Source organism: Carlito syrichta, unplaced genomic scaffold (genome assembly GCF_000164805.1).
Source record: "Carlito syrichta isolate Samal-C Ts95f unplaced genomic scaffold, Tarsius_syrichta-2.0.1 Scaffold314063, whole genome shotgun sequence".
Lineage (NCBI taxonomy): Eukaryota > Metazoa > Chordata > Mammalia > Primates > Tarsiidae > Carlito > Carlito syrichta.
Window position 1 is genome coordinate 784,975 of NW_007258159.1, and position 10,174 is coordinate 795,148.

Below are 10,174 nucleotides of genomic sequence, written 5' to 3' on the forward strand. Positions count from 1 at the left end.
ACTGCACTCCAGTCTGGGTGACAGAGTGAGACTCCAACTCAAAAAAAAAAAGAAAATAAAGAAAAATAAAGGAAGAGGGTAGGCCAGTAGGGAGCTGTTCCCAGGGAGCTCTGGAGATCTCTACCCAGTCTCCCCAGGCCCCGCCCACTTAGAGAGTACGTACTATTAGTTACATCAGTTTGGGTCATTTTACTCAGTTGAGCCCTGTGATCATCCTAGGAGGAGAGGGTTTACCATCTCCATTTTGCAAATGAGCAAACAGGCTCAGAGGATGTTGCCCTGAAATCATGACGAGGAAGTCGCAAAGTCTGGATTGCACCCTGTCACGCCAACTCCAAAGTCATCATCTTAGATAGTAGAGCTCACTTCTTCCATGAAGCCTCTGGGGATTACTTCAGCCCAACATGGGATAGGGTCACAGCACAGGATGGTGGCCAGGACTCTTCTTTGATGGGTGAGAAGACAAAGACCCAGAAAGGCAAGAGGTTTGCCCTGGAAAGGTCAGCAAGTGGGTGATAGAGCCTGGTCTAAAATCCATGTAAATCTTCGATGTCATTGTTTTCCTTTTGTTTGTGTTTTTATTTTTAAATTATTGTTATTTTTTGAGACATGGTCTTACTCTGTCGCCCAGGCTGGGGTGCAGTGGTGTGATCATAGTTCACTGTAGCTTCGAATTCTTGGGCTCAGGTGACCCTCCTGCCTCAGCCTCCTGAGTAGCTAGGACTATAGGTGTGGGCCACCACACCTGGGTAATTAAGAAAACTTTTTTTTTGTAGAGCTGGAGTCTCACTGTATTGTTCAGGCTGATCTCAAATTCCTGACCTTAAATTATCCTCCCACCTTGGCCTCCCAAAGTGCTGGGATTGCAAGTGTTAGCCACTATACCTGAATTCCTTTTTCTTTTGTTAATTGCAAAAGAATTATGTGTTCATTGTCAAGAACAGACGGGTATCAAGTAGAAAATAGTAGTAGACTCTAACCCTCATTCCCACACTCCAGGGTTGGGTTCACAATCAGGCTTCCAGATCCTTTTCCGATATGCAAGCATGCATCCACCTGTGGATCTCTCTAGCTGTCTGCACACATATGCACTCATGCGTTGAACAGTCCACTGAGCACCTACTGTGTGCCAGTCCTTTGCCAGAATTAAGGATACAATGGTTAAATATGAAGGGAGACCCCCCCAAAACGGAATTTATTTATAAAAAATTGTGTATTTATTCCTGCTTGCTTAAACTTCAGTTATCTTCAAAGTACTCTCCATTTGATGTCACCTATGGAGACACTTTTTCCACTGCTCAGAACAGTTTTCGAACTCATCCATTCTGATGCTTTCCAGTGCTTCTGCCGTTTTTTGTTTTACTTCTTCCACAGGAGCAAAATGTTTCCCTTTGAGGATTTTTTTTCAATTGTGGATTGTGAAACAAAAGTCACTTGGGGTGAGATCGGGTGAATATGGAGGGTGGGGCATGGGAGTCACGCCACTTTTGGTCAAAAACTGCTGAACACTCAGCATGGTGTGGACAGGTGCCTTGTCATGGTAGAAGTACCAATCACCTGTTTGCCACAACTTGGGATGGTTCTTCTGCAAATCATGACACAACCTTCTGAAAACTTCCAGATTAAAAACTTTGGTTAACCATTTGATCCAGAGGAACAAATCCTGCCCTCTAAAAGATAATTCTGGTTTTTGGGGGTCTTCTCTAGTAAGGCAGATACAGTTCCTGCTCAGGAAGATTCCAGTGTGTCATGAAGGAAACAGACTGGGTGCAATTACAGGGACTCCTTAGAGTGACAGACCTCTGACCCGGCCGTCCTGCCAAGGTGACCCTCAGGGTATATAGAGTTGTTAACCACTGTGTCTTAGTCCATTTTCTGCTGCTGCAACAAAATCCTACAGCCTGAGTGATTTGTCAAGAAAATAAGTTGATTTGGCTCACAGTTCTAGAGGCTGGGAAGTCCAAGGGCATGGTGCTGGGTCTGGTGAGGGCCTTCTTGCTGCTGTCATCTCATTGCGGAAGGGTGCATGGGCATGTGAGACAGAGGATAGGGAGGAACTTAACCTTTTTATCAGGAACCTACTCCCTCAATAACTAACCCACTTCTATAATAATAGCATTAATCCCTTCATCTTGTAAAGGCCCTATTTCTTAATACTGGTAAAATGGCAATTAAATTTCAACGTGGATTGTGAAGGAGATATTCAAACCAGAGTTCCATGTCATCCAGAAAGAAGGAACTTTGCAAAATCCCTGTAAAGTAGGAAAGAGGGTCCTACTTTAAGCTCTTATGCCTGACACAAACTGAAAGCAACCCCCTGTGGAGAGGGTTGTTGGAGAAACTGAAAGCAACCCCCTGTGGAGAGGGGCAGATGAGAGGAGGTGAGGCTGGGCTGGTGGGCGGGGCCGGGCCAGATAGGGCTCTGAAGGCTGTGGCAGAGCTGGGACCTCATCCCAAGGGAAGTGGACAGCTAGCTCTTGGATTAATGATTGAAGGTGGTGATGTGATGTAATTGATGCTTTTAGAGCAGTTGTCCTGGTCCGGCTACTGTTGGAGTGTAGATTGGAGTATGGTATTAGGTGAGGAGGAGGGGCGTGATGGTTCATGCCTGGAATCCCAGCACTTTGGAAGGCTGAGGTGGGAGGATCACTTGAGACCGGGAGTTTAACACCAGCCTGGGCAACGTAGCAAGACCCCATCTCTACAAAAAATAAATTTTAAAAAATTAGGCAGATGTGGTGGCAACCGCCTGTGGTCCCAACTGTTCAGGTGGCTGAGGCAGAAAGATCGCTGGAGCCCAGGAGTTTGAAGCTGATGTGAACTTTGATCTGCTGCACTCCAAGCTGGAGTGCTGCTGCACTCTAAGCTGGGCGACAGAATGAGACTTTGTCTCTAAAAAAAAAAAAAAAGAATTGGGTAGTGGAACAAGAGAGACTGGTGAAGAGGCTTGTGTAGTCAGTCGCTGAGGCAAGGGGTGCTGGTGACTTGGAAGGCCAGGGAGAGAAGAGGAGGTGGAGAGGACCAGGGCAGAGATACAGCAGATACGGTCTAGGACTTCTTCAGTTAGGTCATAGACACCTCGCTCCAACTGGCTTTAAGACGATTGGTTCAAGCACCTGGGCAGTCTGTGTGTGCAGTTTGTGTCAGGCATAGGAGCTTAAGTGATGTCTGAGGCACCATACCCACCGCTTTCCCTGTTGCCTCTGTTTATCTGTTTAGATCAATTCTTTAGATTGTTGGGAGCTGATGGATTCATTGCTAATAGCCCCAGGCGGTCTCCTCCTCCTCAGCAGCCTCTGCAAGAAAGTCTTTTCTGACAGCTGGGTGTGGTGGTTGAAGCTGTAATCCCAGCACTTTGGGAGGCCAAGATGGGAGGATCCCTTGAGACCAGGAGTTCAAGACCAGCCTGGGCAACATAGCAAGACCCATCTCTAAAAAAACAAAAACAGCAACAAAAAAGAAAGGATCTTTTCTGATGGCTCCAACAGCAAAGCTCTGGGGAAATCTCTGCTGGGCGTTGCTTGGCGGGCAGCTATTCCTGAGCCGGTCACTGAATAAATAGGGCAACTCGAGTGTTCTCCAGTGAGTCAGTGCTGCTCACATGCCCAGGCAGGAGGCTAAGGGGATGGCTCCCTGAACCCCCAGCACCACATAGTCTGGGTTCCATGCACGAAGGAGGGGCCAACCCGGAGCATGCTCTGGAATAAAGGACATGGCATAAAATAACAGTGTCAAGGCCACCTGCTGAAGACAGAGAGGGTCTGCCCGGCGTATGTTTTGCTTCTTTGTCAAGGAGTTGAAGTTCAGGCCAGATGGGAGGTGACCCTGTGGGGAGCTGATCGTCTATTTTTTTTTTTTAACTGATGTAAGCTCAAAATTTTATTTTAGCATATCCTCAAGATTTTGAAATGTTCTGGAGCCTTCTTTATAACATGCTAAAATACATAATCTTGCACTTTATTACATTAAAACATGAAGGCAAGAAAAGCTGCTACCTGAGCATGCACTGTTCCCCCCATATACCACAGGACACTTTCTGAGGTAGAATAACATGGCTTAACTTTGATATTCTCAGCATACATACTTCCAGTCAAGTATAAGATACTGGAACGTCTGTCCAGTCACAAATCCCAAGGATGTCTCATCTCAGCCTATTTGAATGAGCTGCCAAAGCCCATCAATATAATGTCTAAATTACTCCCAATTTCCACTTTTACTTCTAAGTTTCCCTACCAATCTATATTGAACGAGTGCATAGTATTATAAGGTATTTTAAAAGGTAACTTTAAACTTCTTTCACTTACTCTCAATCTAATGAAGAAAGGAGTCACCTTTTCACCTTCCCCAAAGCTTCTCCCCCATTAAGGCCTTGCACTAAGATACTTACATGAAAACCCCTGTTATCTTCAAAATCTCTATACTCGCCCTGTAATTGCTGTTACAACATATACAGGTCTCTGACTTCCTTGTATTCTGAAAATGGTGGATAACCTCCACCATTTTAATAGCAAGTCAATTCAGGGCAATAAGGTTTTTAAAGCCACTTAACAAAAATACAAGAACACAGATCCACGTTTATTGATTTACTTTCCATTAGTTTAAATCCTTGAGGGGTACAGCATTACACGGATTCTGTGTCCAATGACCTTAGCAGGAGGGCTGCTTCGGAATTTGGCACGAACCAGGCCACTGTTTCCATGGGCCCGCGTTACCGTTCCCCAGATAACTCTGGTTTTGTCTGGTTTACTACCAGGAGTCACTGTGTTGTTCTTTGCTTTATATACATAAGCACACCTCTTGCCCAAATAGAATTCAGTTACATCTCGGGCATAAACACCTTCAGTTTTGAGAAGAGCTGTGTGCTTCCTTTGGTTCCAGAGACCTTGTTTAGAGCCAGCAAAAATGGCTGAGGACCACTGCCTTCCAGACATATTTGCCTCTTAGAAGTCCTGTTCCCAGCAGGCCTCTGTGGGCTCCAAGATGGCGGAAAGACGATCATCTGTTTTAACTGGATTTGTCTTCAGCCCCCAGGGCTGCCTATCTGGTGCTGAGTGAACTTGGAGGTGGTGTCCGTCAGGGCTGTTCAGGACAGTCTAGGATGGAAGGGGGTGGCAGTGCAGGGACGCTCACAGTGTGACCCACTGTATGCAGACTCCATCCAGGGCCTTAACCGCCCCTCACGACCTCCCTGGCCTCATCTGAGTCCCAGCTTCCCCTGGAGTCCCGTCTACATGGCATGGACGTCCACTCCTCCATGACTTGGCTCATACTGTCCTTTCTGCCAGTCGCCCTGCTGCCTTCTCCTCCATGTAGTCCTCACCAAGCCTCTGTAGCCCACAGTGAACGACTTGACCTCCACCCTGATGACGCCTTGTATAAGCGTGTCCAGGGACCTGGACATATTATATTTTAATTGTCGGTTTCTCACACCTTTTTTCCTATTTTTTTTTTTTTTGAGTTGGAGTCTCACTCTGTCACCCAGACTGGAGTGTAGTGACTGCTCCCGGCCACCGCAGCCTCGACCTGCTGGGCTCTGGCGATCCTTCCGTCTCAGCCTTCCAAGTAGCTGGAACTAAAGGGGCGCGCTACCACACCCGGCTGATTTTTTTGATTTATTGTAGAGATGAGTCTTGCTGCCCAGGTGGGTCTCGAACCCACGGGCTCAGGCAATCCACTCACCTCAGCCTCCCAAAGGCGGGATTACAGGCTGAGCCACTGAGCCCGGCTTTTTTCCTATTTTTATTGTGAAAAATATAAAACTATAAATATGGTATGTAGCAGCTCTGTAACCTTGAGCAAGTTATTAAATCTCTCTGTCCCTGAGTTTCCTCATTCGTGAAATGGGATATCAATATACCTACTTCGTAGAATTGTTGGAAAACTTAAAAGAGTTAATACAGGTAAGAGCACTTAGAAGAGGCTGGTGCATCACAGCAAGCTTTCAACAGTGCTGGCATTTGTTATTATTTGAGATAAAATAATCTACATAACATGGGTAATTTTTGAAGCATAATAAACACACTACCCAACTTGAGAACATTTATAATTGAATATTTATATGAGGGGGATCCAAAAAAAAACCCAGAATTATCTTTTGGAGAGTGAGCCCCTTGTAGTACACTCAGAATTTGTTTATTTTTTTTTTTTTGAGCTGGAGTCTCACTCTGTCACCCAGGCTGAAGGGCAGTGGCACACTCCCGGCCACTGCAGCCTCGACCTGCTGGGCTCCAACGATCCTCCCGCTTCAGCCTTCCAAGTAGCTGGAACTACAGGCACGTACTACCACACCCGGCTAATTTTTTATTTATTGTAGAGATGAGGTCTTGCTAAGTTGCCCAGGTGGATCTCGAACTCACGGGCTCAGGCAATCCACTCACCTCAGTCTCCCAAAGCGTGGGATTACAGGCTGAGCCACCGAGTCCGGCTTACCCTCAGAATTTGTTTCTTCGGATCAAACGGTCAACCAGAGTTTTTAATCTGGAAGTTCCGAGATGATTGCATCACGATTTGCCAAAGAAACGACACAAGTTGTAGCAAACAGGTAACTGGTTGTTCCACCATGACAAAAGTACCTGCCCACACTGCACTGAGTGTTCAGCAGTTTGTAACCAAAACCGGCATGATCCCGTGCCCATCCTCCCTATTCTCCCGATCTCTCCCGTGACTTTTTTTGTTTCCCTGATGAAAAAAAGTCCTCCAAGGCAAATGTTTTGCCGAGTGGAAGAGGTGAGACAAAAAAACGGCAGAAGCGCTAAAAAGCATCAAAATAGATGAGCTCAAAAACTGTTTTGAGCAGTGGAAAAAGCGTCTCGATAGGAGTATTGCATCACATGGACAGAACTTCGAAGGTGACTGACGTTTAAACGTGTAAGAATACACAGTCTTCTCCCCTCGTATTTGTAAGTTTCTTCATTTTGATTTGCAGTGCGTAGCACAATGTCTGGTACACAGGTAATGAATAAAAACATTTTTTTTTGAGTTGGGGGTCTCTGTCACCCAGGCTAGAGTGCAGTGGTGCAATAATAGTTCCCTGCAGACTCGACCTCTTGGACTCAAGCGATCCTCCCACCTCAGCCCCAGAGTATTGGGGACTACAGATGCCCACCACCATTTCAGATTTTTTTTTTCTTTTTTGTGCCTGGAGCGGGGGGGGCGGGGGTTCAGTCTGTTGCCCAGGCTGGTCTTGAGCGCCTAGCTTCAAGTGATCCTCCTGCCTCGGTCTTCCAAAGTGCTGGGATGGCAGGCATGAGCCACTGTGCCTGGCCTGAAATACCTATTTTAGATGCCATTTCTTTCTGTGGCTCTGAGCATTAGCAGTTTTCATGGGGTAGGAGAGGGGGAATCAGGAGGAGAGAATAAGGGAGGAATGGCTCCCTAAGTTAGTTATCCAGATGCTGTAAGAAAGACCCTCTGGCTGGGCACACTGGCTCAGCCTTTAACACCAGAACTTTGGGAGGCTGAGGCGACAGGATTGCCTGAGCCCGGGGGTTCAAGACCAGCCTGGGCAACTTGGTGAGACCTCATCTCTACAGTAAATCACACACAAAAAAATACTAGCTGGGCATGGTGGTGTGCGTTTGTAGTTCCAGCTACTTGGAAGCATGAGGTGAAAGGATCGCCTGAGCCCAGAGGTCGAGGCTGCGGTGGCTGGGAGTACCACTGCATTCCAGCGTGGGCGACAAGAGTGAGACTCCAACTCAAAAAAAAAAGAGACCCCCCCATACCAGTGACCTGTGTTGAAGTAGATGTTTTATTTCTCACCGTGGAAACCACCGAGTATCCAGGCCCTCAGGCCCTTGTCCTTTGCTGCTGTGCTGTTCCTGGGGGGTGGCTTTTGGCATTGTGGTCTCCGATGGCATCTGTATCCTAGCCACTGGGAAGGGGCAGGGAAGGGAGAGGGTGTGCTCCCTTTTTAAAGGGCACGACCCAGACCCAGAAGTTGTAGATGTTAGTGTACACGTCACATGGCCACACCCAGCTGCAAGGAAGCCTGGGAATTGTAGTCTTTTTTGTTGTTTTTTAGAGGGAGGGTCGCACTCTATCACCCAGGCTGGAGTGCAGTGGTACAATCATAGCTCACTATAGCCTTGAATTCTTGGGCTTGTCATCCTCCCGTCTCAGCCTCCCAAGTAGCTAGGGCTCTAACCTGGCTAATTAAAAAAAAATTTTTTGGAGTGATCGGGTGGGAGGGTGGTCTATTTGCCCAGGCTGGTCTTGACCTCTTGGCCTCAAGCAGTCCTCCCACATTGACCTCCCAAAACAAAACACTGGGATTAATGACATAAGTCACTGTGCCTGGCCTTTTTTTTTTTCTTTTGAGAAACAGGGACTTGCTCTGTTGCCTAGGTTGGAGTGCAGTGGCATGATCATAGCTCACTGCAGCCTCAAACTCCTGGACTCAAGTGATCCTCTTGCCTCAGCCTCCCAAGTAGCTAGGACTATACGAGTGAATCACCACATCTGGCTAATTTTTTTTTTTTTTTTTTTTAGAGATGGGGTCTTGCTATGTTGCCCATGCTTGTCTTGAACTCCTAGTCTCAAGCAGTCCTTTTCCCTTGGCCTTCCAGAGTGCTGGGATTCCAGGCATGAGCCACAGTGCCTGGCCAGGGTCTGTAGTCCTTAGCTGGGTGTTCACGTGTCTGCCTAAACATTCCACAGAAGGGAGATATGGGCAAAGGGAAAACTAGCAGTTTCCACCAGTTAGTTTGTACGTTTCAGTGTAAACTACGTGGCAGCTAATTGCTAAACTCTAAGGCTACAGAACCCGAAAGCTTAAAGTACCGATGAAGATCCACTGGCACCCACACAGCTTTTCTGTTATAAATAGGAACATTGTGCTCAGAGAGGGAAAGTCACCTAGCTACGATTGCACAGTAAAGTGCCAGAGCTGGAACTAGAACTCCAGACTTTGGGCTCACTTTCTAGAATGTCAAGGAGATCTGACTGGGAGGTAGATGTCAGTGCCAGGAGCACAGGTCTCTTGAGGCTGGGGAAGGGGCCACCTGTCCCAGCCTGTCTACCTGGGGAGCTGCTCAGGATGCCTCAGGACTCAGCTTTGGGGTCATGCTGTCTCTGAGGTGCTGCCAGGTCACCCTCACTGTGTCTTAAATGTCCTGTGGACTGCAGCGCCTCACACGCATGTGCACCTTCTCTGTTGCAGTCTGCTCGAGGCCGGGCACGACAGCTCACGCCTGTAACCCCAACACTCTGCGAGCCAAGGCAGGAGGATCACTTGAGCCCAGGAGTTTGGGACCCACCTGGGCAACATAGCGACCCCCATCTCTACAAAAAATCAAAAAGATTAGCCAAGTGTGGTGGTGGCCCACACCTGTAGTCCCAGCTGCTCAGGAGGCTGAGGTGAGCCATGATCATGCCATTGCATTCCAGCCTGGGCAACAGAGTGGGACTCCAACTCAATCACCATCATCATCATCTCCTTGAGGGCAGGCACAGAGCTTAGTCATCTTTCTTTCCCCCAGTGCCTCCCTGCCAGGCACTCACTGAATAGTCAAATGAATGACTGAAGACACAATGAATGTATATTCAAGGACTCCTTCAGCTGCAAATAATAGAAACTGAGCTCAAACTAGTTTAAGGGGGAAAAAAAGATTGGCTCAAGTATCTGGGCAGTCTAGGTAGCTTTATAGCTTGCTTCAGGCATAGCTGAATCCAGGGACTTGACTGATATTTCAGAGCTCTGTGTCTCTCCCACCCCTCTTGTCCTCTCTGTGGGGTGTTGCCCCAGGAACCTCTGTAGGGGTTCAGAGGAGGTGGGGGTTGGGGGTGAGAGGATGTAGGGAGGTGCTGGTGGTCAAGGCAGGGACCAGGCAACCCTCTTGGCTACCCCCAGACCCAGGGTATCTTGGCCCACAGCCCAGGCCCAGTTTTGTTGTTTTGGCTTCATGGGGGACACATCTCGGGCCTTCTCTTGGGAGCTTTCTGGTGGCCTCTGCTGCTGGGATTGGATGCCCATGCTGAACCTCAGACCAAGGGCGGCCAGGCTCCTTGATACTTCTCAGGGGAAGCCCAGGGTGCCCTGTGGTCTTTCTGGGCAGGGCTTCTTGGAGTTGTCATATTGGGCTGGGACTGGGGTGGAGGAGGAGGAGGGGGAGGAAGAGGAGAAGGAGGGGGAAGAGGACAGGGAGGGAAGGAGGAGGAGGGGAAGGGGAGGAGA

General features: G+C 48.0%; 1 protein-coding gene and 1 pseudogene across 1 annotated transcript in view; one reads left to right on the forward strand and one right to left on the reverse strand.

The window, feature by feature from the left end:
• CD276 (CD276 molecule) overlaps nt 1-10,174 on the forward strand; it is a 32,015-nt gene that overhangs the window by 5,893 nt on the left and 15,948 nt on the right. The gene's annotated exons all lie outside the window — the stretch shown is intronic.
• LOC110596776 lies at nt 4,599-4,931 on the reverse strand (annotated as a pseudogene).